This window comes from Lissotriton vulgaris, chromosome 6 (assembly GCF_964263255.1).
Source record: "Lissotriton vulgaris chromosome 6, aLisVul1.2, whole genome shotgun sequence".
Lineage (NCBI taxonomy): Eukaryota > Metazoa > Chordata > Amphibia > Caudata > Salamandridae > Lissotriton > Lissotriton vulgaris.
The window spans coordinates 1,912,486,820-1,912,510,779 of record NC_141694.1 but is presented as its reverse complement, the minus strand read 5'-3'; the positions used below and the strand labels follow the sequence as shown (position 1 = coordinate 1,912,510,779).

At 50.1% G+C, this 23,960-nt stretch overlaps 1 protein-coding gene across 1 annotated transcript in view; it reads right to left on the bottom strand.

The window, feature by feature from the left end:
* The window catches only part of LOC147709901 (uncharacterized), a 59,437-nt gene extending 36,126 nt beyond the window's left edge, over positions 1-23,311 (bottom strand). Inside the window, exons 1-2 of the mRNA XM_086928344.1 lie at positions 23,184-23,311; positions 13,766-13,864 (exon numbers count right to left, since the gene is read on the bottom strand). The gene's annotated coding sequence lies outside the window, so the exon portion shown is untranslated. The remainder of the gene's footprint in view (positions 1-13,765; positions 13,865-23,183) is intronic.
* Positions 23,312-23,960: the final 649 nt, after the last annotated feature.

The following is a 23,960-nucleotide window of genomic DNA, read 5'->3' as shown; positions in this document are numbered from 1 at the left end:
TCGCCGGGGTGAAATTAGAATGAAAATATACATTGAGGCATATGTGCACACTGGCCATCAGCATAAAAATTAACTCATAAGCAGGAACAAAAATTATGTTGTTTGTGAAAAAAGATGTTTGTGTAATTAGCCAACAATGCATACTTATGTGGACTAGAGGTCATTTCCTTGTAGTAAACATTAGTAACATGTAGATAAGGCGATAACATGCACCTACTTGGGCATAACATTCCACAGTTTACATTTCCATGATTCGGCCCCTTTGTCAGGAAGTCCCGAAATGCCTTAGGCGCCGAAATCGAATTCTTACATTGTATAACACATGTCAATTTACGTTGTTAATTTTGCTTTATATGAATCATGGAAATGTAAACTGTGGAATGTTATGTTCTGAATATCTTTTGAATATTTTTTTTTAAAATTTTTATTGCAGATTCACAGGAAGCCACTAACAATCAATCAGGTGTTCCAGGTATTCATCACAAATAGCGCATCTCATCATCGGCAGAAGGATACACAGCCATTTAGCCCACATCCCGGAGGTTGGGCGGCGAGTTACAGTAGAGCGCTGTAGGCTGCCACTCACATACAGATGTGGGCTTTCAATGGGCATTCTGATTATCTGCTGATATAGACCCCTGGTTCTCTTTCTGTTGTATGATATATATTGTTGGTGTGGTCAGGCACACCAACAATATATTTTAATGTTGTTCTGTAAAAATAGTTTTTCTTAAAAATCTGCATCAGGTGCCTAGTGTGATTGAATAACACTTTAGCACCATTTAATTTTTCTGTTTGATTCATTACATTTGATACAATTTTACACTGTTTTGATGTGATAGTACTGGGACCACTACGTTCTATACTAGAAAGTGCTGTAGGCAGTTTCATATGGGGCTACCGGCTGGCACGAGAGCTCTTTGATACATTAAGTTACCATATGCACAAGATGGCTTTAAACTTCCAGATTTTTCTTTGTTGCTGAACCCCACCCCATCCCCCCTAACGAACAATAAACGCAGGTTTCATATCCTCAACAATATATATGCAAAAGAGAAATTAGCAGCAATTACACTTCCATTCTCCCCCCCTTATCCCTCTATTGCCAGCAATGTCTTTCACAGTTCTGAACTATAAATCACAGGTGTCGTACGGTATTCCGCAAGTTTAGTATGTATCGTCGTACCTTTTGTAGAGATGTCCCGTTTGTCCCAGTGTCCCGTCCCATACTCATTGTAGGAAGCCCCCCCTCACAGCCCCCCATCCAGCCCATGGTAGTGTCTCCACTTAGACCAAACTCTGCGGAATTTTTTTGGACATCCCCTAGCCTTATAGGTTACCCTGTCGGCTGCCATATATAGATCTAACCCTCTCCTCCATTCCTCCAGATCCGGAGGTTCCGGCGCCCCCCAATGCTTTGCGATGTCCCTTTTCGCAACAACCAGTGCAAGAACTAGAAATGTAAGAAGTGGGCGGGTCAGGTCCACCTCGTTAGTCATGCCCAACAGTGCCAGTTTGGGATCTTGCAGGATCGAAGCCTCTAGCACCTCTTCTAATTCCTTGAATACCTGGGTCCAGTATGTTTGTATTATGTCACATGTCCAGATTGTGTGGTAGAAATCCCCCTCTCCCTGATGGCATCTAAGGCATCGCGGGTCCTCTATCCTCCCCATTTTGCTTAGCCGTAGTCTGTCGTAGTAGGTTCTATGGAGTACATTAAATTGAATAAGCCGTAATCGTGACTTGATTGCCACCTCCCGGGGATGCATCAACACTATTTCCCAGTCCAGGTCTTCCATCTCGCCTACCTCAGCCTCCCACGTGGCCCTGAGTTTTGCCAGATCCCCCAGCATATGATTAGTTAACGTTTTATACGTCAGGGAGACCGCTTTTTCCGGTATCTGTTCTTGAAGGAGCCTCCCCTCTAGTGGTGCATACTCCGGGATATCTGTGAGTGTGATGTTTTGGGCTCGCCAAGCGTGCCGTAGTTGGATATACTTGAACTGTTGTTTGGTATGTAACCCGAAGTCTGATTTAAGGGCTTGGAAGGATTTTAACTCCCCCTTGGCTATTACATCCCCTATAGTAGAGATGCCAATGTCGTCCCACCTTTGGAAACCTCGCAGTTTGTTGAGTTCCGTTAACCACTGGCAGTGCCACAGCGGTGTTTGCCGTGTGGGCTTTTTATCCCAGCCCATGCGTCTAGTGGCCTTCGTCCATGCAGTAAGCGTTATGGACGTGGCCGGGAGGAGGGGTGCCCTTCTAAAGATCCCATAGAGATAGCACAGTAGGTTTTTTGACAACATTTTGTTCTCTCCAGAACGTAGGTCAGGTGGTCCACCGGGGCGTGGAACCAATCATTTATTGGTGTTAGATGTTCTGCCCAATAGTAGGCCTCTAGGTTAGGAAGCGAAATCCCTCCACTCTACTGATATCTCTGAAGCGTGGACAGAGCCACCCTGGCATGCTTGCCAAGCCAAAGGAAGGATCTCAGGTCCGCATGGATCCTGTGGAAGACCGTCGCAGGTATTGGATAGTATTTGTTTTGTAGAGCGTAGAGGAATTTCGGCAGAGTGATCATTTTGTACATGGCCGCTCTGCCCAGTAGCGTCAATGGGAGCTGTCGCCATCTGTCCATATCTGCCACCGCATTAGTTATGATCCGTTCCAGGTTTCTATGGAACGAGAGGGTCGCACTCACAGTGATATAGATCCAGAAGTATTGGAAGCCTTCTGTGGTTGTCAACAGGTTTTCTGGCAGCCTCCCCCACTGGTTGCGGCCCCCAGGGTCATAAAGTACGGATTTGTGGCAGTTTATTTTGTGCCCCGCCTTCCCGCCGTACTGTTCCAGTTCTCGGAAGAGCTCTGGGACGGAGGTTTCTGGTCTGGTTATGTAGAGCAAGACATCGTCCGCGTACAACGAGATCTTTTCTGTTGTCGAATCTGTGTCGTTGCTCATAAAGCCGTGAATGTCTTTGTTTTGCCGGATCCTGGCTGCGAGCACCTCAATGGTGAGCGTAAGGAGGAGGAGGGACAGGGGGCATCCCTGACGAGTGCCCCTCTGAATCTGGAACTCACGTGATAGTATCCCGTTCACTCTCACCCTGGCCCTCGGAGCAGTGTAGAGAAGCTGGACCCATTTGATAAAATTTGGCCCAAAACCGAACTTGTGGAGCACTGCAAATAGGAAGGGACAGTGTACCGCGTCGAACGCCTTTTCGGCATCCAGGGAGAGGAACCAATGTGGATCGCTTCGCCCCCTCACCGCTTGTAGCCAGTTATGGGTTCTTCTAAGGTTTAAATTAGTTGCTCTATCCGGTAGGAAGCCTGATTGATCTAAATGAACAAGGGGTGTAATGACCGCTCTTAAGCGGACCGCCAAGATGGTTGCTAGCAGCTTCACTTCCGTATTCAGTAGGGAGATAGGCCGGTAGGAGGCGCAATTCTCTCGTGGTTTGCCCTCCTTATATATTGGGACGATCGGGGCCATAGCGAGATCTGGTGGGAGCTCCCCCTCCTTGAAGGCACCAGCAAAGAGGCCTCCAAGATGGCGGGTCATAAGGTCCGCCGCACGCTTAAAGAGCCCTGCCGGGAAGCCATTCGGGCCTGGGGTTTTGCCGGGTCTCAACCTGGCGATGGCGTTCGTGATGTCATCAGCCGTTATGTCCGCCTCCAGGGCCTCCAGGGTCTCAGGGGACAGGAGCGGTAGGACCGTAGTGTCTAAATATTGTAGAGCTTCCTCATTGGTTGCGAGGTCACGAGCTGCATAGAACGTTTCATAATGAGTAGCAAAAGTTTCTGCTATCGCAGCATCGGTGCTGACAGTAGTGCCATCTGTGGTATTTATACTGTCTATCCACCGCGCCGCTCGCTCTTTTTTGCTGAGCCACGCTAAGAGTTTTCCTGATTTGTCTCCTACATCATACAACCTGTGGAGGGTGGCAAGGGACTGGGTCTTCGCTTCATTGGTTACCAGTTCCCTGTATTGTTTCTGGGCATCGAGGAGCCTTCTGAGAGTCTCGGTGTTTTTATGGGTCAGATAATCCCTCTCCCATCTTAAGATAGTCTGTTCTAGGGCAGTGACCTCTGCCTGGAGTCTCCGTCTTTCCTCTCCCAGTCTGGACTTTATCCTGTCTCTCAGTACTGGCTTTAGGGCTTCCCAGAAGGTAACACTCGAGTCTACCGTACCCTCATTTTCGGCAATCTATAACTTAATGTCTGTCCGGATGCCTCTCAATAAGGTTGCGTCTTGCAAATCCCAGGCCGCCAAACGCCAGGAACCCGTGTCTCTACCCTGATTCTGTCCCACCCTCACATACAATGGCGAGTGATCCGAGATGCCCCTAGCCCTAAATTCTGCAATAGCGTCTGCCATCAGAAACTGGCGGGACATAAAAATATAGTCGAGTCGCGAGAACACCCTGTGTGCCCCAGAGTAGTATGAGTAGGCTTGCTGTGTCGAGTGGAGCCACCTCCATACATCTGTAAGTCCTATAGTAGACATTTGATTGCACAGTGTGGTCTGGTGCTCGCCTCTCGCTGTGTCTCCAGATCTATTGAGGCCGATGTTCATAACATCGTTAAAGTCGCCTCCCACCACTTGTACAGTGTCAGCTGTATCTAGGAGTATGTTAGCAAGCGCTGTGAGGTGACGGGACTGTAGTTTAGGTGGTGCATAGACCGAGATGAGCGTATTGGTGTGTCTGTTCCAGGTGCCCTGAACTCCAGCGTATGTTCCCTGTGGGTCAAGCCAGGTGCGGGTGATGCAGAATGGTGAGGACTTTTTTACGATGACTGCCACCCCTCTGGAGTCAGACGTGTAACCCGCATGTGCCAGAACCCTGTATCGACCTCTAGCAATGAAGGCGCATTGAGTACCTTTGAGGTGTGTTTCCTGCAAGAAGGTGATGTCCGGGTCCACCTTTTTAATGTAAGCGTTCACTAGGCCTCTCTTGATCTTGGAGCCCAGACCATTGACATTCCATGTCAGGATGCTCAGTCTCCTATCTCCCTCCTGTGGGGTGACTACAGTACTTGCCATTGGAATATGTGGTGGGTGCATGTGGAAAGACTCTGGCATGTGTAGGTGATGTGGATGCTCAGTGCATGTTGCTGCATTTTACCAACTGAATTGTCCCCGCCCCAACTGTTCCCACCCGGACCCCTGTTAGAAATGGGATCCCTGGCTGGCCAGGGCTTGCGCCAAAGTCAGTCAGAGACCACCACTCCTAAGTCAGGGCAAGGGAGTTACACGCTAAGATAACCCATGCTCACCCTCTAGGTAACGTGGCGCGAGCAGCAAGGCTAAACTTGGAGACGATATGAGTTAAGTATTTGCGCACGCACCCCAGCAACAACACCCAAGGCCCACCACAAAGGAAACTCCACACAAGGTTATATATAAAAATAGCCTTTGTATTACACCAAAACACATTAGATAAAACACACACTTTACAATGTGCCAGAGGCACGGGCAGAATTTACAGGGGATATGTACAAGACAGGGCCACATGGACCACTGTCAGGAATCAGCATTTTTAGAACTTAGAATACAATACTTGTAGCACAAAAATAGAATTTGTAACACACAACCAGCCACTACTGGTACCAGGTGAGCACCACCTATGCAATCCTCACTATCCTAGGAGATCACACAAGGAACCTGGGCCTCGCTAGTACCACCTGTACTAGCAAGAAGGAAACCACCTAAGTATTGCTATACCTGTAGGGGTCTAAGGAAGGAAACACATGATGCATCACAATACATTCAGAGGTGTAAAAGCAACAACACACATGATGAATAAACTACCCATTCAGAGGTGTAAAAACAAGCAACTACGCAACACAGTCACGTAAGCCACAACTTGTGGCAGTCCCAATGTCAGGGTCCTAAACGGAGCAACTGCCCACAAAGTGCTGGGCAGCTGGAAACACTGTTGGGCCACTGCTGGAGCCTTGCAGGCTCTGGCCAAAAGCACTGTCCCTGAGCCTCTCTGGGCTCTAAAACAACTGGCTGCCCCACCTAGAGCCTCTCTGGGCTCTAAAGCCACTGCGGGACACAAGAGCCTCTCTGGCTCGACAGAAAATGCGGCCGTTACGGTGGAGTCCCCCACTGGGGACTCTGAACTTGTAATTGCCCCCAGGAGCCTTGGGGCTCCAATCACCAAATGCCTGCTGAGCCTCTCGGGGCTCTGACTGCTCGTTGGAGTCCCTCCCGGGGGACTCGGGATCAAGGGAGGCCCCACGGGCCTCTCAGCACCAAGGCCTGCACTGGAGGGGAGGGGCGGGCACCGGCAATGTGCCCCGACGCCCCCCTCTCCTTTGGATGCACTCACCGGGTTCCTGCTGTCGCGCTGGGTCTCGGCGGCGTCTCTGCTCCGCCGGCGCTTCCCCTCTCCCCGGGGCTCTCCTCACTTTCTTGGAGCCTCGGGGGGACAGGTGCCGGCTTCTTCTTCGCGCGCTGCTCCTCGCTTGGTCTCTCTCCTCCTGGGGCCCGGGGGCAGGACGGGGCTTCCGGTTGTCCCGCTACAGCCTGCCTGACTTCCTGTGACTGGGGGCCGCCAATGGCAGCGCGGCCCTCGGTCGGGAGGCGGGCCCTCGAGGCAAACTCCGGGCAGCGGCGGTGAACCCTCAAATTTAGATAGAAGGCGAGGTGGGCTCTCGCTATGGCCAAGACAATAGCGGCACAGTCCCTGGCGAGGTGGGCACGCGCCAGGGGCTTCCAAATTGGCAAATTAGAGCGGGCAAATGCCGGGTCGGCACCGGCTGTGAACAAAAGTGCTCCCCCGCGCTAGGACCTAAAATAAAGCGCTCTCAAGCGCTAAAGACAAATAAAGCGCTTCCAGGCTCCAGGGAAAGTCCAAAAGCGCTCCCAGGTGCCCTCAGCAGGGCAGAGTTCCAGCAAAGTCTTTCAGGGCAGGCAGGGGGCAAGGCTGGGCCCAGAGCCAGAACACTGGGTCTCCAGGCAGGGAGACAGTCCAAGTGGCGGTCCTCTGGCCCAGCGACAGTAGCAACAGCCCCCTCAGGATCCTGGAAGAGAACAACATCTGTGGGGACGCAGCCCCATTTTTATACACCACATTCCTTTGTCTAAGGGTGCAGGGTGGGGGAGAAACCAGTCGCAGCTGGTTTGGGAGTACCCTTGATGGCCCAACCACCCCTTTCTTTCACTGGGGAGGCTATGGTCATTAGACACATCACAGGGGGGCGGAGCCAGCCTTGTGTGGGGAAAACCCAGCCCATCCAGGACACAGGTACACTCCTCCCACACATCACTCATGCTAATCTCACACTCACCACTGGGCAGACCCATCCAGACTTCCTGGAGCCTGGCATGCCAGCCAGCTCCAGCCAATCACGCTCCAGGCATATTTTACATTAATATGCCAACTCCTAAAAGTGGAATTTGTACACAAGACACACTCATGCCACATACACCATTGCGAAGCATTCACTCTCACGAGTTCGCACATATCAGATTCGAACCTGTACACCCCACGCATCAGGAACTACCAGGGACACTTACATTCCCCATGCATTCCTATGGGAGGGCAGGCCTATCTCATCACATGCACTCAGAGTGCGCACACACTTTCCACTGGGACACAGTGAAAGTGCGCAGAACCCAAAAATCACCATCACCAGGTCACCATTACAAGCAAAAAGTCTAGGGGTGAGCCTGCCCTAAGGGCCACGTCCAACAACCCCTATCCAAACAAACTTGAGAACCCCTTCTCCCACCCCGCTCCCCACCTCCCTCCCCTTCCAGTCTTATCCTAGGACAGGACATAACTTTCCGTAAGAGTAGGCCTGTCCCCCACCCACCAAACCCTCCCTTCAAAGCACCCAAAAACAGTAAAACTTGTAAAACAGGGATGCGTGTCAACTTGCGTGCTTCCCTGTATCGGGCTGCCATTTCCATTCTCCAAATTCACCAGTGTTCTGAGGAGGTATCAGCTCGCTTGTATCCCAGCTCGCGGTGCATGCTCAATGACCCGGACCACTATCGATTAAGACTTGGAGTCTTGAGTCTCTGATTCGGGTGCACTATGTTGTCCAGACAAGTCTTGTTCCATCACACGGATCTCATTCACCAATGGATGAACGACTCCCTTCCTCCTCTTCTTCGCCTCCAGATGTGCGGCTATCGAGTCCTTCCTCGTCCTCGCCCTCCGAGCGCGCAGTGGGTCGTAGAGCGGCAAATCTTGATCCTGTCACTGCCGCACCTTTTGGGGAGGCCGAACATCCTTTCCGCGTATTTCCAGTGCCCCGGCCTCTGTAGGGCGTCGCCGGTGCTTGCCTCTTAGATCTCCTAGATTTCAATCTCTGCGCCTTTGGTATTTCCCAGTGGGTTTCATTTCGCAGGAATCTGTCCAGCAGGTCTCGTCCAGCGGTTTCTCTGCTGTTGAGGATCGGGCGCTCCTCTAGCCATTGCCATGCGTCCTCCGGGTGTGTGAAGAAGAGGGACTGTTCCTTGTATATTACCTTAAGTTTGGCCGGGAAGAGGAGCATGTAGGCTATCTTTAAGTCTCTGAGTTTAGCCTTTACCGCATCAAAAGAGCGTCTCTGTTTCTGGACCTCCTGACTATAGTCCAGGAATATCATGATGTGTGAGTTTTCTAGTCGGATCTCTCCCATCTTCCTCGCCTCCCTCAGAATCAAGTCTCTGTCGACAAAGTTTAGAAAACGCGCAATGACCGGTCGCGGTCTCGCCCCCTCCGGGGGTTTTGCAAGAAGAGCCCTATGTGCCCTCTCTATAATGAAACAGGGTGAACATTGAACATCTGGGAAGGTTTCCAGTAGCCACGTGTGGAGGAAAGACACCATATCTGATTTCTCGATCCCTTCTTCAAAGCAGACAAAGCGGAGGTTGTTCCGCCGTGCTCTATTTTCGGTGTCATCCACCTTCCATAGCAGTTGGTGATGGGATGCCTTGAGTTCCGCCATGTCTTTTCGAAGGGTTGTGATTGAATCTTCGGCCTCGCCCATCCGCGCCTCTGCGGAGGTGACCCTGTCCGATAAATTTCGGAAGTCCTGCCTCAGAAGTGTCACTTCCGAGCATATCTCGCCTATCTTGACCTCCAGGGCCGCTCTGGATTCCTGGACATCAGTTTGCGAGGCCTGGATGGCTCCCATCAGCAATTCGGTATCCGAGCGCGGGCCTGGCGCAGCAGGAAGGCCCTCCGCCACCAGTCGTGGCGCAGCAAAATTGTCCATCGGCCCCTGCTTCGGCCCTTTGGGCGGTATATCCTTCTTTTCCATGTTCTGCCGGAACGTTGCGTTGGGCCCACTGATCAAAAGGATAGCACCCTGGCTCCCGGGGGGTAGTCGCGGTCTCAAGGATGGTCCGTGCCGCCGCTGGCGCGTCGGGGTTGGAGAACACCGTCTTGTGGGCCTCTCGGGTCTCGGCCGTCTCCGCTCCTCCGTTGGTCACAACCAGGCGACGGGCCTCCGGGCCCTGAGTAGCAGGCGGCAGTGCTCGTGACCGTGTCCGGGGACCCGCTCCGTAAAGGCGCCTCAGCAGATGGCCACCCTCGTGCGGCGGTCACGGCTGTAGCAAGATAACAGGCCTAGTCCGGGACCCCTCTAGACCCAGAATGCGGCCCCGGCCGCCACCTTGGTATAGTCTTGGGTTCCACGCGGTGTCGCAGCGGCTCCCCAAGGAGGTCTCCCACGCAAACTTAGTCTCTAGTTTTGCTGGCTCTTCCTGTGTCGCCACTCTTCACCACGATGGCTCCTCCAGCAAGGCGTCGATAAGCTCTTGGTATCTCGTGTAACTTCGCGGGCTCCGCCGCCGCCATCTTGGCAGGGGGGGGGATCTTCTTTAGAGATTCTAGCGCCCAGATCAGGGGCGTCCGGGCCCAGCAATCAATGACCTGGCAATGTCGCCCTCCCTCCCAGGTGTGGGGCTCTGTCGCCGGGTGGGGAGGTCGAGTCTCAGTTCTTCCGCCGATCTCTGCGCGTCGCGGCCGCCATCTTGCCTCCGGCTTGGCGCTCAGAGCGGTGTCATAAAGTCTGTGTAAAAAGCGCAGCGAACAGATATTCCTCTCGATTCTTCGCTCTCGAAGGGCACGAGGAGCCCCCGATCAGTTTCTAGTAGGTAGATGGCGATTTGGGTAGTTTTAAAGTCGGATTTCTGGGCAGCTCGCTGAGAGCTGTGGAGCGCACGTCTTAGCATGCCATGGTGTTGACCACGCCCCCTATCTTTTGAATATTTAACCAATTACACATAAGAACAAGATTTTAAAAAATTGACAGTATAATAAGAAATACATTGTTTGAAATGAAGTAATTTGTGACTGTCAATATAGCTGTGCACACTTTAGTCCAAGTTGCCCATTGGAACTTGGCCACTGTCATTTATTTATCTCAAGCCAGGCACGCATTTTGAAAGCGTGGCACGCTGATCCCTTTAAAATTGTGAATTCATACTACTCTACTAAATTAGGTATGCACAATCTACCCGAATTCTCAACTACCATAATCGAACATTGTTAGAAATGGGGTCGCGTGGAGCAGTGCGGGCGGGCCAAACTCCAGAGGACATGTGTAAAGCATCCACGCAATACACACAGGCGACACACCAGGCACACTCCAAACAGAGACCACACCAGTTTGGGTGAAAAACAGTAAGTGTATTATAAAATCAACACATTAGAATGGAATCACAGTTGCATATAAACGGTGCAAGCGGCACTAGGTAACAGGTTACTCGGGGATTATTTACAGGGTAGCGCCCATCGGGCCGCTGCCAGAACCATCAATCGTACAGTTCGGATGAATGGAAGGGTGAAGGACAAAGGTACAGTCTATCGCTAAATTTATAACCACCAGGGCCTTCTGCCTTTATCATGAACTTCGCAATGTTGCAATAAACATTGGACCTAAACATAAGACATCCTCATTGGCATGAAGTATACACAATGGCCCCAGGATAACACGTCAGGTCAATCTATAACCACACTATGCGCCAGCCTGGAAGGAAAACATTAGACATGTAACAGCAGGCATTAAAACTCTAGCACATTATGCATATCTGTATAGGCACAAATTATGTGGTCCAATGCTGTAGCCTTAGGGTGAAAGAACATTACCAGCATAACTACAACATCAGTAGCATAAAAGCAGTAGGCCTCAGGAGCATTAACATAAGTCATGGGCACGAATCATATCCTGCATAGCTTCAGCAAAAATCACATTAAAAATGTCTCCAACCGTATTAGCACTGAGCATAAACATGCAAGCATGAAGGCATCGTCAGTTGCATGAAGAACATTGCACGAAGCATAAAAGCCTCACCATGAGACATGAACCTGTGGGTCTAAACCTGTTTAGCATGGATCACAGGATATAGCAACAAGTGAAGATAGGAATATTGTCACCTTTAGCCTAAGGCCGAAATCAGAGGAGGCAGAACACCAACTGCATAAGTCAAAGCATGCGCAATACCTGAGGCATATACCACACTATACCTCATAGGTGTAAGGCAAATGAACATGGAGGCATCGTCAAGGCGTTACTTGTGGGCATCAAAGCCTAAACATCCTGCAATCTAATGTAGGCACCACTTCCATTAGCATAAACCCATGGAGCATCTTCGTAGGCATGGAGACATTAGACCTAACCCGGGGGCATTAAGCATTAAGACATATTCGTCACAACTCTGGGCCTAATCATTGTAGCAGGGCATAAACAGGTGAACCTAGGGTATCTTCACAAGACCAAAAGCATGATCAACACTTTTAAACATAACAGGCATCATGCATAGTGCCTCCCCCTATATTGCTGAGTAGTCTTGTGCGTCACTGCTCCTAGGGAGCCCCTCTTCTGGGACTCCAAGAGCAGAGATTAGATGGCCTGCAAAGTTCTGGCCAGCTGGGGGTCCCCTCCTGGGACCCGAGGCTCAGTGAAAAAATAGATGCCCATGTTGCAGCGACCCGCCACTGCGGCGTCCCTGTGTAGCCCCCGGGGCCCCGTGGCCCTGTCCATGGTGGAGCCCCACGATGCCTCTAGACAATTATGGCTGCGCGTTGCAGCCGCCCCCTGCCAGTAGGGGCAGCTGAAGAAACAAGTGTGGCACCTCCTCGAGGGCTGGGGCCACTGGGGGAGGGAACCGACCCGTGCCTCGACCAACCCCTCTGGGCCCGACACGCAGCCCCACTCACCTGGATTTCCTCGGTGGCTGCTCCTCCACGTGGGGGTACGGACAGGTGGGGTGGCTTCCGACGACCTCCCGGGCAGGGAAGGCACCGACAATATGCATCGGGAGTCCCTGCCCGCCTCTCTCTCCTTTCCGCTGCAAGCTGGCGGCAGGCGCAGGGCTTCCCTTTCCCCCACGGGAGCCCCGCTAGCAGCAACACCTTCCTGGCGGCTCAACTCCACTTCTCACCGGGGGAGGCGGGGTAGGCTCCCGCTCTCCCAGGACTTCTCCGGCCTGCTCCACTAGCCCCGCCCACAACCAGGCTTGAGCTTCCGGGACGCCGCGGGTAGCGCAGCAGCCTCAGGTCTCTCCCACAACACTCTGCCCGGGCGGTCGCAGTGATTACAGGCCAAATTAAAGTGCGGGGTGGGCTCCCGCAGTCGTGATGATAAACCTGCGGGGTAGGCTCCTGCGGTACTGTCCAGACAGCAGAGCGTCCTCATGCGGGGTGGGCACCTGCTTTCATTTAAATCAGCACCAGGGCGCAATAATGCGGGATGGGCACCCGCGAGGGTAGGAAAATGTGGGGTAGGCACCCCCTTGGTTTAAAGAGCACAAAGGGTGTGGCAGTCACACAGTGTAGTACAAATACAGCGCGGTAGGCCCCAGCTCCTCTTCTCCTAAATATAGCACTTGTGATGTGCTCCGTCCCACCAGGGGCTTCAGGGACGACAGGTAGCGATCCTCACCTCCTTCTGGGCACAGTCACAGCCGGAATAAACTTGTAGCGCTTCGGTCCCACACAATAAAGTAGCGCCTTGCTTCGGGCGTCAGCTCTTCACTCCTGGGCAGCCCACTATAGCGCTTCTCTTCTTCTGGGGCCAGGTAGCAGAGCAGCAGGCACTACTGGGCAAGGTCAGCAGTCAGTGGGCACTCATCATGACAGGGAGGTAGGTCCTAGACACCATCCTCCTCTGTAACGTGGCACTCCTCCTGATAGAGCAGCCTTGACTCTGGTAGTGGGGCTCTCATTAGCCCTGTGGACAGCAGAAGGGTTACAGTTGGGCACAGGGACCAGCACACAGGTCCATGTGGCGGTACCTCCTTGCAGCAGGTCCCCTCACACTCAGGGCCACGCTCTGACTGAGCACATGGTGGCACAGCCCCCTTATTTATACGTCCCTCACCCCATCTACCAGACAGTGCCAGAAGCTTCTAGAAGCGCCTGGGGAAACTGGTTATAACTGGTCCAGGGGGAGGAGTAGAGCACCCTGGGTGCCAGGTTTCCCTCCAAAAGCTAGGGGTGCTGGGAAACAACAACTAGATTGGCAACCCCAGCACAGGCAGGCAGGCACACAGAAATGGCATCCATTTTAAAAGTAACATTTGTCCACAACAGCACAAATAAGTCTGTGCACGCCATTGCGCAGCATGTGTCACGGCATCTCACACCACACATGGCCCATACATTCCTCTACCATGGGGCAGATAGCCTCTAATGGGGGAGAAAAAGCGAACAAATTCAGGAGAAAGGGCCAAGTCCAACAAACATATAATCTTGTTATGAGGAAAGTTATTAGAGATTGACTGAGAAAATCAGGAGAGATCTTTGGATATGATACTCACGCTCTCTTGCTCTGGAGAACAGCCACGGTGAACAGGAAAATAATTCCCAAAAATATTGTAGCGTTTTTAGATACTGCCAGCACCAGTGTAGGCTGTGATCTGAAAAATGAAAAAAAGACCAGCAATGGCTTTATAAATGGCAGGTCAACATAAATTCAAAGACGACATACGATTTTTAATGGCACACAAAATGTGAATTAAAGAAATTATGGTGGACGGTGTGTTATCTTTTAATCTAGACCAAATGACGTTAAATTGTATTGCAATATTGGTGGCAGATTCTATAGAAGAATAATGGAGGAAATGTTTGCAGCTTGAGATGGCGTGTAAATTGCATCAGATTACAAGGAAAGTGGTGAGGCAATATTTCCGAATTTATGATTAAAAACATCTGATAATTTAATAGAAATAGCTGTTATCAAGTAGATACCAATGAGAGGAAGAAAAAAGTTCTTATGATGAGCAGGTGAGAATGGACTATGTGCTTGAAAAGAGAAAGTCATGATGGAGATATGAAATATGAGATTGTCATCCATGAGGAGATTAGAAAAGAAAAAGTGTATAACAGATAAGGAGGGGCACCATATGAAAATAATGATGCCAACAGGAGATTTTTATGATCTTAGATAAAACGTCTTATAACCATGAAGAAATAATGGATGGTTTGAAAATGGGGAAGGCAACAGGACTTGATTGAATATCAAATCTAGTGTTATGAAAAGAAGTGAACTTTTAGATAACACCTTTCACACTGTCTATTTTCTTATAAATAGAACTGAGGAAATACCTTCCTCTTGGAAACTACTTTTGAAAAAAGGAGAACCATTGATCCCTAAGTTATACTGATTAATGTTATTAGTTCACTTCATCTTTAGAAGAAAACATGGAGGGGTTATATCTTACCTATCAAACAAGCTGGATTTATAGAGGGTGTAGGAAGGTGGATACCTGACTATGGTTACTCCAGATTTTTTGCCTAGTGTTTAGCTGGTTTTCGGCTTAGTTGGCCTGGGATCCTGCTAACCAGGGTCCCAGGCTATCTGCTCTCTCTGTAAAATGGACTCCATGTACTTTAGGTACATAACTAATTGGATACTGGGTTACCTTATGAGCCCCTGTAGAGTGTACTATAGGTACCCAGGGCATAGGTGCATCCATGGCCTACCAGGGGCTGCAGCATATCTTTTGCCACCCCTGGCTGGCCACTCACATTGACACAACTGGCTGATCACTCAGCTGGGGTAAGGTGGTGTAAACACCCCTTGCTTAGATATAGTATACCTATATCTAACATTATATCTAGACACATATACACCTATAAGTCAATCCTATGGCAGGCCTTAGCAATCCTGGAGGCAGAGTGCTTGGTTTTATGTGAGATGGTGCTCTAGCATGAGCTGAGCCTGTCTGCAGCTTTCGGTACCATGTCCTTTAGTTGTTCTGGGATATTGCCATACCATATACTCTTAAGTGCATTATAATCCTCGTGGTTACATGCTAACTATGGTTTGGCTTTATCAAAACATGTCGAGTAAGGTGCCATACGATTTGGAATACTACTCCCTCGCCAGTTCTGGCGACGGGGGTAGCATTCCACCCTTCTAGAGTGAGAAGACATGTTGTTCCTACTATTCCCGGTTAAAGTTAACCAGAGCCTCAGCATCACAAAATGGATGCTGCTGCCACAGACACAAGTCTGACCTCCTGCTGCTGGGAGTCCTTCCAGCGAGGGAGGCTTGGACAATAGGTTTCCTGTCTTGGGAGGTGCTAGCACCACCCCAGACAGGACTGTTTGTATTGAGACAGGGAGGGCTGAAAGGATTGAGACACAGCCTGGGGCACACAAGGTGTCCCATGCATAGGCCAGTTCAAACCGGTGCATGGGCACTCCAGCCCCAGCTCTGGCGCGAAACTGGACAAAGGGAAAGGGGTGTAACCACCCCCTTCCCTGGTCCCCCCCATAGGAGGGACCTAGCAGGTAATCCAGCCCCTAAGATTCGTATATAGGTAGAAGCTGAGTGTAGAGACTTTAGATTATCCTGACTGAAACGAAACACTGGACCTTCATCACTCTACTTTGGAAGAAGACCACTGAAGAATCTCCCTTGTGGTCAAGGAGTGACCACCCTGCACAAGCAGGCACCATCCAGCGATCGACGACTTGCTTTGCCGCCACCTCCCGCCGGAGCCCGAGCCCAGAGCCTGACGAGAACTGGATTCCCAGACATCCAACAGCCCGATCCTCAGTCCCTGCAAAGCTGAGACCCGTGGAGGCGACGAGAGACGTGGGACCGGCCATCTTGAAAAGTCTGCGACCTGCTAACTGTGCAGCCCCCGAGGCCTCCTCGAAGCTGTGCATTGGGGATCGAGAAGCCCCAGCCCTGAGCAGCATCTGCACCGAAGATCAGCCCTGCACACTCCACGAATTCTGCGTGGTGCCCTTTTGCATTTTCCTGCTCAACGCGTCTGCCCGGTCACTTGCCCGTTGGCTAGTGGCCATCTTGGCGATGAATCCGCGAAACTACACCGCTGGTCTGGTTGCTCCAGACTGGCCCTTGCTTCCCTCAAAAGAAGCAGCCCCTCAGACCTTGCTGGTCTGAGTAAGAAGCCAACATCGTTTCCAGCGTGGGTTGCAGTTGCCAAGGCTTGTTGCCTCCAATCTTGAAGCCAACACCGCCAACAGCGAAAGCCTCTGTGGGACAGTCCGTGCCTGACTCCTGGTCGTCGTCGATGACTCCTGGTCCACGTGGCTGCAGAGACAAGCTTCCCATCAGCACATGATCGCATCCCGACATAGCCTGGTTCCTTCCTGGTCATTGGCTAGTGACACAGACTCTGTCCCCTCTGCTTTCAGGTCTTCTACATCTTCGATCCACCCTTGGATCCACCCGGACTCTTCTCCTCTGGTCGCCTGCAGCATCTTTTTTCCAAGGCTCCATAGATCTCCACGACGAAACCCGACACATTTTTGGACCTATGCACCCGCTTCCTGTGGGTTAGGTAACGCGAGTACTACGGTGCTCCTGTAGAGGTTTACACTCCTAGTGTCCTAGTTTCAAGTGGTTTAGTTCTAGTCCAATCGGAAGACTCCCAGACCTTCAACTTTGTAACTTTTACGCACCCATTGACTTCTATGTGCAAACGCGTGTGCCTTTAGACACTGCACACGCATCCTGCGGGCCTCCTGCTCCCTAACCATTGTTAGTACAGTGTAGCCCCAGCGATTCCCAAGGCCCTAGGCCTTACCATTGTTCGTGACGTGGTACTTATACCACTTTTTTAATATATGGTTTAACGGGCCACCCGGCCCTATCCATAATTGTGCAACTTTTGTATGTTATATTAAGTTCCTTGTTTTGCACTTGTGCTTCTGTGCTCATAAAGAGTTCAGGGGTTTGTTTGTTTAGAAATAAATACATATATATTTTGAATATATATCCTGTGTGGTGTCCTTTCATTTGGTATTAAAGGGATTGCATATGGTAAAACAGCTGGCTTCACATGCCCTCTTGAGTTTAGCCTAAGACTGCTCTGTCCATGCTACCCCTAGGATAGCTGGTCTAAAAGGTTGACTTTACAACCATCATCATAAGGGTTGTTTGGACTGGTGCAAGGTGCTCACTAGAATAGTGAACATCATATACCAGGCCAACTTCTCACAGAGGGTCAAAGCATATTAAAGCACAGTTGACAGGAATCTTTGTGTTTGCTCCAAGGACTTCCATACTGCATTCAACCAGGTGAATCAGAGGACTTTGTGGCCAAAACTGGTTCGGACGGGTGTTTCCTGGCAATGAGTCAAAATGATGGCCGCACTGCATAAGAATACTTGGACAAGAAGATATTCGAATAAGAGGGAGGCCTTGACAGATAAAATTTAAAATAACTATGGAGTGGAACAAAGCTATATTTTAGTCACACTTTTTCCGTGCTTTTTCTTGCAGATCTACTGGAGGCACTTAATCAGACAAAGGCACCACCCCAAAAGTTTTAGATTAACACTTACATGTGTTGCTATTTGCAGAAGATCTTGTGGTTTTAGATAAGGCACACATGTGCTTCCAAAGCAACTGGATACATTAAAGGAATGGAGTGTTGAAAACAGTCCAAGTGTTAGCACGGAAGAAAAACAAATTCAGGACCGGAGGCTCAGATTATCCTTATGACTTTCTTCTTTATTGGCTCAGCAGCTCAACATATATGATGAGCCAAAACAACAAATACTAGGGAGTCCAAGCAAAATGATCCCAGAAGATAACAAATCAGCTACGCCAGGCACCATATAACAATCCCAAGTAACACCACTTCCTCATTCTTTGCTGCTCGATGAGGAGCTTCTAGCTGCGGTGAACGCCACCCTTCATAGGGATATGTCCCTGCCTTAGATCCCTTGAGCAAACAATTATTGCTGGTGGCTGCACAGTGCAGCATGAACCACCCCCCATCCCAGTGGGGGAAGTTGGAAGTCCTTGGACAATGCTGGATCTCAAAAGGCACCACAGCCAGTGCCACAGGGCAGCGCCAAGCACAAAACTTCTTCCTTGCCTCCTTCAGAAACCTTCAAGAGGCTCAGACTGGCGTTTTCAAACACAGAGCCAACACCCCAGGGGATCTATCCAATCCCCACCAACCTGTGCTTTCCCCCGTCGACAACAAATGGCTTTCTTTGTGTGCGAAGGACGCTGAGGAAGAGTATGGTCACCCTGACCAGGAATATTCGGATAACGAGGTAGGGACCAGTGGACCTGGAGGGTGGTCCAAAATGCTCTATGTCGGATATTTTCCTTAGCTGAAATAAAATCGGGGCAATGGAAATGGAAGCCATACTAAAGCCGCAATATTATTCACCTGGATTCTGCAGAGTGGGGTCTGGCACTAAAGAGACCCAGTATGTGGATAACAGTGTGAGGAAACCCATGGACAAAGAATTTATAGGCCACCTTAGAGTGGAATATCCACATTCATTGCTGGACGGAAAAGTCATTTTCACGTCGTAAATTAGTGGCAAAATGGCCACCTTCATAATGAAGTTTAGAAAAGACCCTAAAAAGGGAATTGATCGTTCTTGGATGGCCTGCCCGGATGAATTGTTCCAATAATATTAGACATGGCCGAAGAGGATACAGAGACTGGCAAAATAGTCTTTCAGGAAAGTACTGTTAGGTTGGCCACAAAGAGCAATATGCTTCCTCTGGAACTCAAACTATATATTCACTACTGAGAAGAGATGCTACCGTCTCATTAAGATTGACCCTAAATTGGGGTAGCTGGCTACCTCGGAAGCAGATCCAGTAGCTGATTGCGGCCTCTTCGGGGAGCCTTTCATAAAGAACCTGGAGAAATCTGATGCAACTTTTTTCTTTCAGGACAAGGCCCAGCAATCCATGAAGAAAGTCTTCAGTAAACAGGTTTTCTGAAGGGCTGGCAGGGGGCTTTCTATCGGCCACCCATATTCCCCAGCGTCCCGGAGGTCAATGGGTAACTGTCAATGTATCTACCAACTCTAGGACCAACAGGGATTTGGTGATTTTTTTTCCCCAGCCAACGACTGAGGAAGAGGGAAATGTCCCCTGTGGACCCACAAGTAAGGAGTATCGATCCTTTCCCACGAAAGGTATGGGTGCATTTGGTTCTTTTTCTCCACAATTGGAGAGAGATAACAGGGGATGCTTGGGTCTTACAAACTGTTTCAGGGTTTCACAGAGTTCTATGACACACCCTTTCAAGCCAGATGGCCCAAGCCTGTATTTCTTTCCCAGAGAGACAGGTCTCATTTCCCTAGAGGTGGACTCCCTTCTGGAAAAAGGAGCAATTGTTCCTTCAGTTTTACACTTGAAAGGATTCTCAGTAGTCTTTTTCTCAATGAGAAAAAAGACAAAAGCTTCCACCGGTAATAAACCTCAGAGAATTCAATCAGTGGCTGGTGTATCGCTATTTCTAGATGAAAGGTCTACATCTTTTTAGAGACATTCTCTTTCTGGGAAACTGGATGTTGAGGATGGACCTCAAGGACACTTCTTTCACCATCCAGCCTTTCCTCCTCATTGCCAGTTTCTGCAGTCTGCATGGAAAGGCAGGTATATAAGTCTGTTGCACTCCCGTTCCACCTTTCTTTCTCACCTTGGTGCTTCACCAATGTCATGAGGCTGATGGTAGAGTTTTACATTCCAGAGGGGTCCAGCTGATTGTATATATAGAAGATATTCTTTGTTGCATCAAGAATCGTTAGCACTCACCTTAGCCAGTCACTTTTTAGAATCTGGATTTTATTATGATGAAAAAAGGGGGAATTCATTCCCTCTCATTCAATGTGCTTTCTGTGTATCGTCGTAGACTCTGTCCAACAACATCTGAAGGTTCAGCACCAGATATTATCTTTGTTAAGGAAAAAATTGAGATCCATCTTTTCGAAGGGCAGTGAATCTCTGTGTTCTCTGTCCAGGATTGTTGGCCTCTTATTGTCGTCAATACAAGAAATTTCCTAGGAGCCCTTCAGAGATTGAGGGCATATTATCTCAGGAAGGGTTTTTCCTACAAATCCTTTATCAAACTGTCTCCGGAGGCCAAGATGGGGATGCAGTGGAGGTTAAACCATAGGATCGCTTGCAAAGGCAGGACAATCTTTGGGTTGGGCCCGGACATGGTTATCGAGTTGAGCTGAAGGGCTTGCTGCAAAAAGGCCCCACCTGAGACCTGTGGTTGGAGCAGGAGAGAAAGTTGCAAATCAACTGCTTTGGGTCCTTTGCGGTGCATTCGCTCACAAGAGACAGGGTATCATATTCTACCCTGTTGAAGGTGGACGACATATCAGCAGTCTAATACATCAATTGTCTTGAGGAGACGAGGTGGAAAGTGTTGGTGAATCTCTTCTCTCTTTACTTATTCCTCATCTCTCTCTTCCTCTTCTCTCTGCATCCCCTCCTATCTCTGTACCTCCTCCTCTCTGTCCCTCCTCCTCCTCCTCTCTCTGTACCCCCTCTTCTCTCTGTTCCTCCTCCTCCCTCTCTTTCTCTTCTCTCTGTACCTCCTCCTCCTATCTTCCTCATCTCTCTGTACCTCCTCCTCTCTCTGTACCTCCTCCTCCCTGTCCCTCCTCCTCCTCTCTCTGTAAACAAAAAACAAGTTCCTAAATATGCGCTTAGGCAACATACCCATAGCACGACACCTGGTACCTTGGAAAAGGCCTGATCCATCAAACGCATGTCGCCTTTGTCAATCTGCGAAGGAGGATCTTATACATATTATTTGTATCTGTAAAGCATTTATGGATGTAAGGCGTTCCATGCTCCGGCCCCTATGGAACCAGAAGGGCGTAAGAACATGCAGGCAAGCAGTGATGCTTTGCTTTAACCCCGAAGAGACTCAGTTAAACTGTAGAACAGTCAAATACTTTGAAATAGTGGCCAAAAAATTAAATGAAATAACACAAGGATGCGAAAAACCAACCGCACCAGGAAAAAAGTAGTCTTCCTAAAGGGCCTTTACAAAAAAAATGTAAGACTGCTGAGCGAAAATTAATCACATCAGGAGAACAGAGATCCCTGCAACAGCCTTATAACTATAAGAACTACAAGTATTAATAGCAATGACCAACAGGAAGACCTACTAATTTATTATAGACTCCTTGAGATTTTACTAATGTGCAATATCTTCTTGTTTGGAAAAGTTTTATATAGTCAAAAGACCTTTTATCTTTGAGTAATATTGTGAGTTTTTATTAACTGTGCAATAAACAAATTCAAATCCTCTCTCTGTACCTCCTCTTTTCTCTGTACCTTCTCCTCCTCCTCTTTCTGTACCTCCTCCTCCTCTTTCTGTTCCTCCTCCTCTCTCTGTTCCTCCTCCTCTCTGTTCCTCATCTTCTCTCTCTGTACCTCCTCCTCCTCTCTGTACCTCCTCCTTTCTCTGTTCCTCATCTTCTCTCTCTGTACCTCCTAATCTCTCCTCCTCCTCTCTCTGTTCCTCCTCCTCTGTACCTCCTCTTCTCTCTGTTCCTCCTCCCCTCTCTCTTCCTCGTCTCTCTGTTCCTCCTCCTCTCTCTGTCCCTCGTCCTCCTCCTCCTCCTCCTCCTCTCTCTCTTCTCTCTGTACCTCCTCCTCTCTCTTTCTCTTCTCTCTGTACCTCCTTCTCTCTCTGTACCTCCTCCTCCTCTCTCTGTTCCTCCTCCTCTCTGTTCCTCATCTTCTCTCTCTGTACCTCCTCCTCCTCTCTCTGTACCTCCTCCTTTCTCTGTTCCTCATCTTCTCTCTCTGTACCTCCTCATCTCTCCTCCTCCCCTCTCTGTTCCTCATCCTCCTCTGTACCTCCTCTTCTCTCTGTTCCTCCTCCCCCTCTCTTCCTCTTCTCTCTGTACCTCATCCTCCTCTCTGTCTTCCTCCTCTCTCTGTTCCTCCTCCTCCTCCTCCTCCTCTCTGTTCCTCCTCCTCTCTCTCTTTCTCTCTTTCTCTTCTCACTGTCCCTCCTTCTCCTCTCTCTCTTTCTTTTCTCTCTGTACCTCCTTCTCTCTCTCTTCCTCCTCCTCTCTCGGTCCCTCCTCCTTCTCTCTCTGTTCCTCCTCCTCCTCTCTCTGTACCTCCTCCTCCTCTCTGTTCATCCTCCTCCTCTCTCTGTTCCTCCTCCTCTCTCGGTCCCTCCTCCTCTCTCTGTTCCTTCTCCTCTCCCTGTATCTCCTCCTCTTCTCTCTGTACCTCCTTCTCTCTCTCTCTCTCTCTCTCTTCCTCCTCTCCCTGTACCTCCTCCTCCTCTCTGTCCCTCCTCTCTCTGTACCTCCTCCTCTCTCTGTACCTCCTCCTCCTTTCTCTGTTCCTCATCTTCTCTCTCTGTACCTCCTCTTCTCTCTGTTCCTCCTCCTCTTCCTCTCTCTACCTCCTCCTCTCTCTACCTCCTCCTCCTCTCTCTGTCCCTCTTCTCTCTGTCCCTCCCCCTCCTCTCTCTGTTCCTCCTCTCTCTGTTCCTCCTCTCCGTCCCTCCTCCTCCTCTCCCTCCTTCTCTCTCTCTACCTCCTCCTCTCTCGGTCCCTCCTCCTCCTCTCTCTCTTTTCTCTGTCCCTCCTCCTCCTCTCTCTGTTCCTCCTCCTCTCTGTACCTCCTCCTCTCTCTGTTCCTCCTCCTCCTCATCTTCTCTCTGTTCCTCCGCCTCTCTCGGTCCGTCGTCCTCCTCTCTCTCTTCCTCCTCTTTCTGTTCCTCCTCTCTCTGTTCCTTCTCCTCTCCCTGTATCTTCTCCTCCTCTCTCGGTCCCTCGTCCCCCTCTCCCTCCTCCTCTTCTCCCTCTCCCTCTCCTTTTTCAGCTGTATTTCGGGTCTTGTGGTAACCTCCCTCTGCTGTAGGGGTCCCTGTAGATGAGAGAGGGTTATTTTTATGAGGCTCCTTCTAGCAGGCTCAGGTGCTGCTCAATGCACAAGATGCCCCCTGTCCTTACCGGCCCGCGGCCTTTGAATGTCTGCGGCAGCAGAGGCGCCTCCCCGGGCAGGAGCTCCCAAGAGTGACGGTCTCGGAAGAACTGAGGTGACTGCCCCGCTCGAAGGACGTCGCCCCCCGAGCATGCGCGGATCATCGAACCCCTTCCTGTTCATAACCGTGACTCACCTTTGGAGCATGCGCAGATCATCGAATCCCTTCCTGTTCATAACTGTGACTCATCCTCGGAGCATGCGCAGATCATCGAATCCCTTCCTTTTCATAACTGTGACTCACCTTTGGAGCATGCGCAGATCATCGAATCCCTTCCTGTTCATAACCATGACTCATCCTCGAAGCATGCGCACACCTGTCCATACCTGTGTATCACCCTCGGAGCATGCGCAGATCATCGAATCCTCCCATCCATGAAAAAGTCTTGCCATCGGAGCATGCGCAGTTTGTCGAATCCTCTTGTCCATAAAAAGTCTCGCCCTCAGAGCATGCGCCATTCCATAGAGCTGTATTACTATCCGAGCATGCGCAGATCATCGTTTCCACTCGCGTCCATAACAGAAACTGGTCCTTGGAGCAGCGCATCCCCTTTTGGTCCTAACTTGTGACTCATCCTCTGAGCATGCGCACTTCCTCGAATCCCCAACTGTTCATAAGTGACTCACCCTCCGAACATGCGCATTCTATCTAATACTGCCATCCATAACCAAAGACACGTCTGCGCATGCGTACATCATCTTATCCTCTGCTGTCCATACAAAGCCTCTCCCTCCGAGCATGCGCA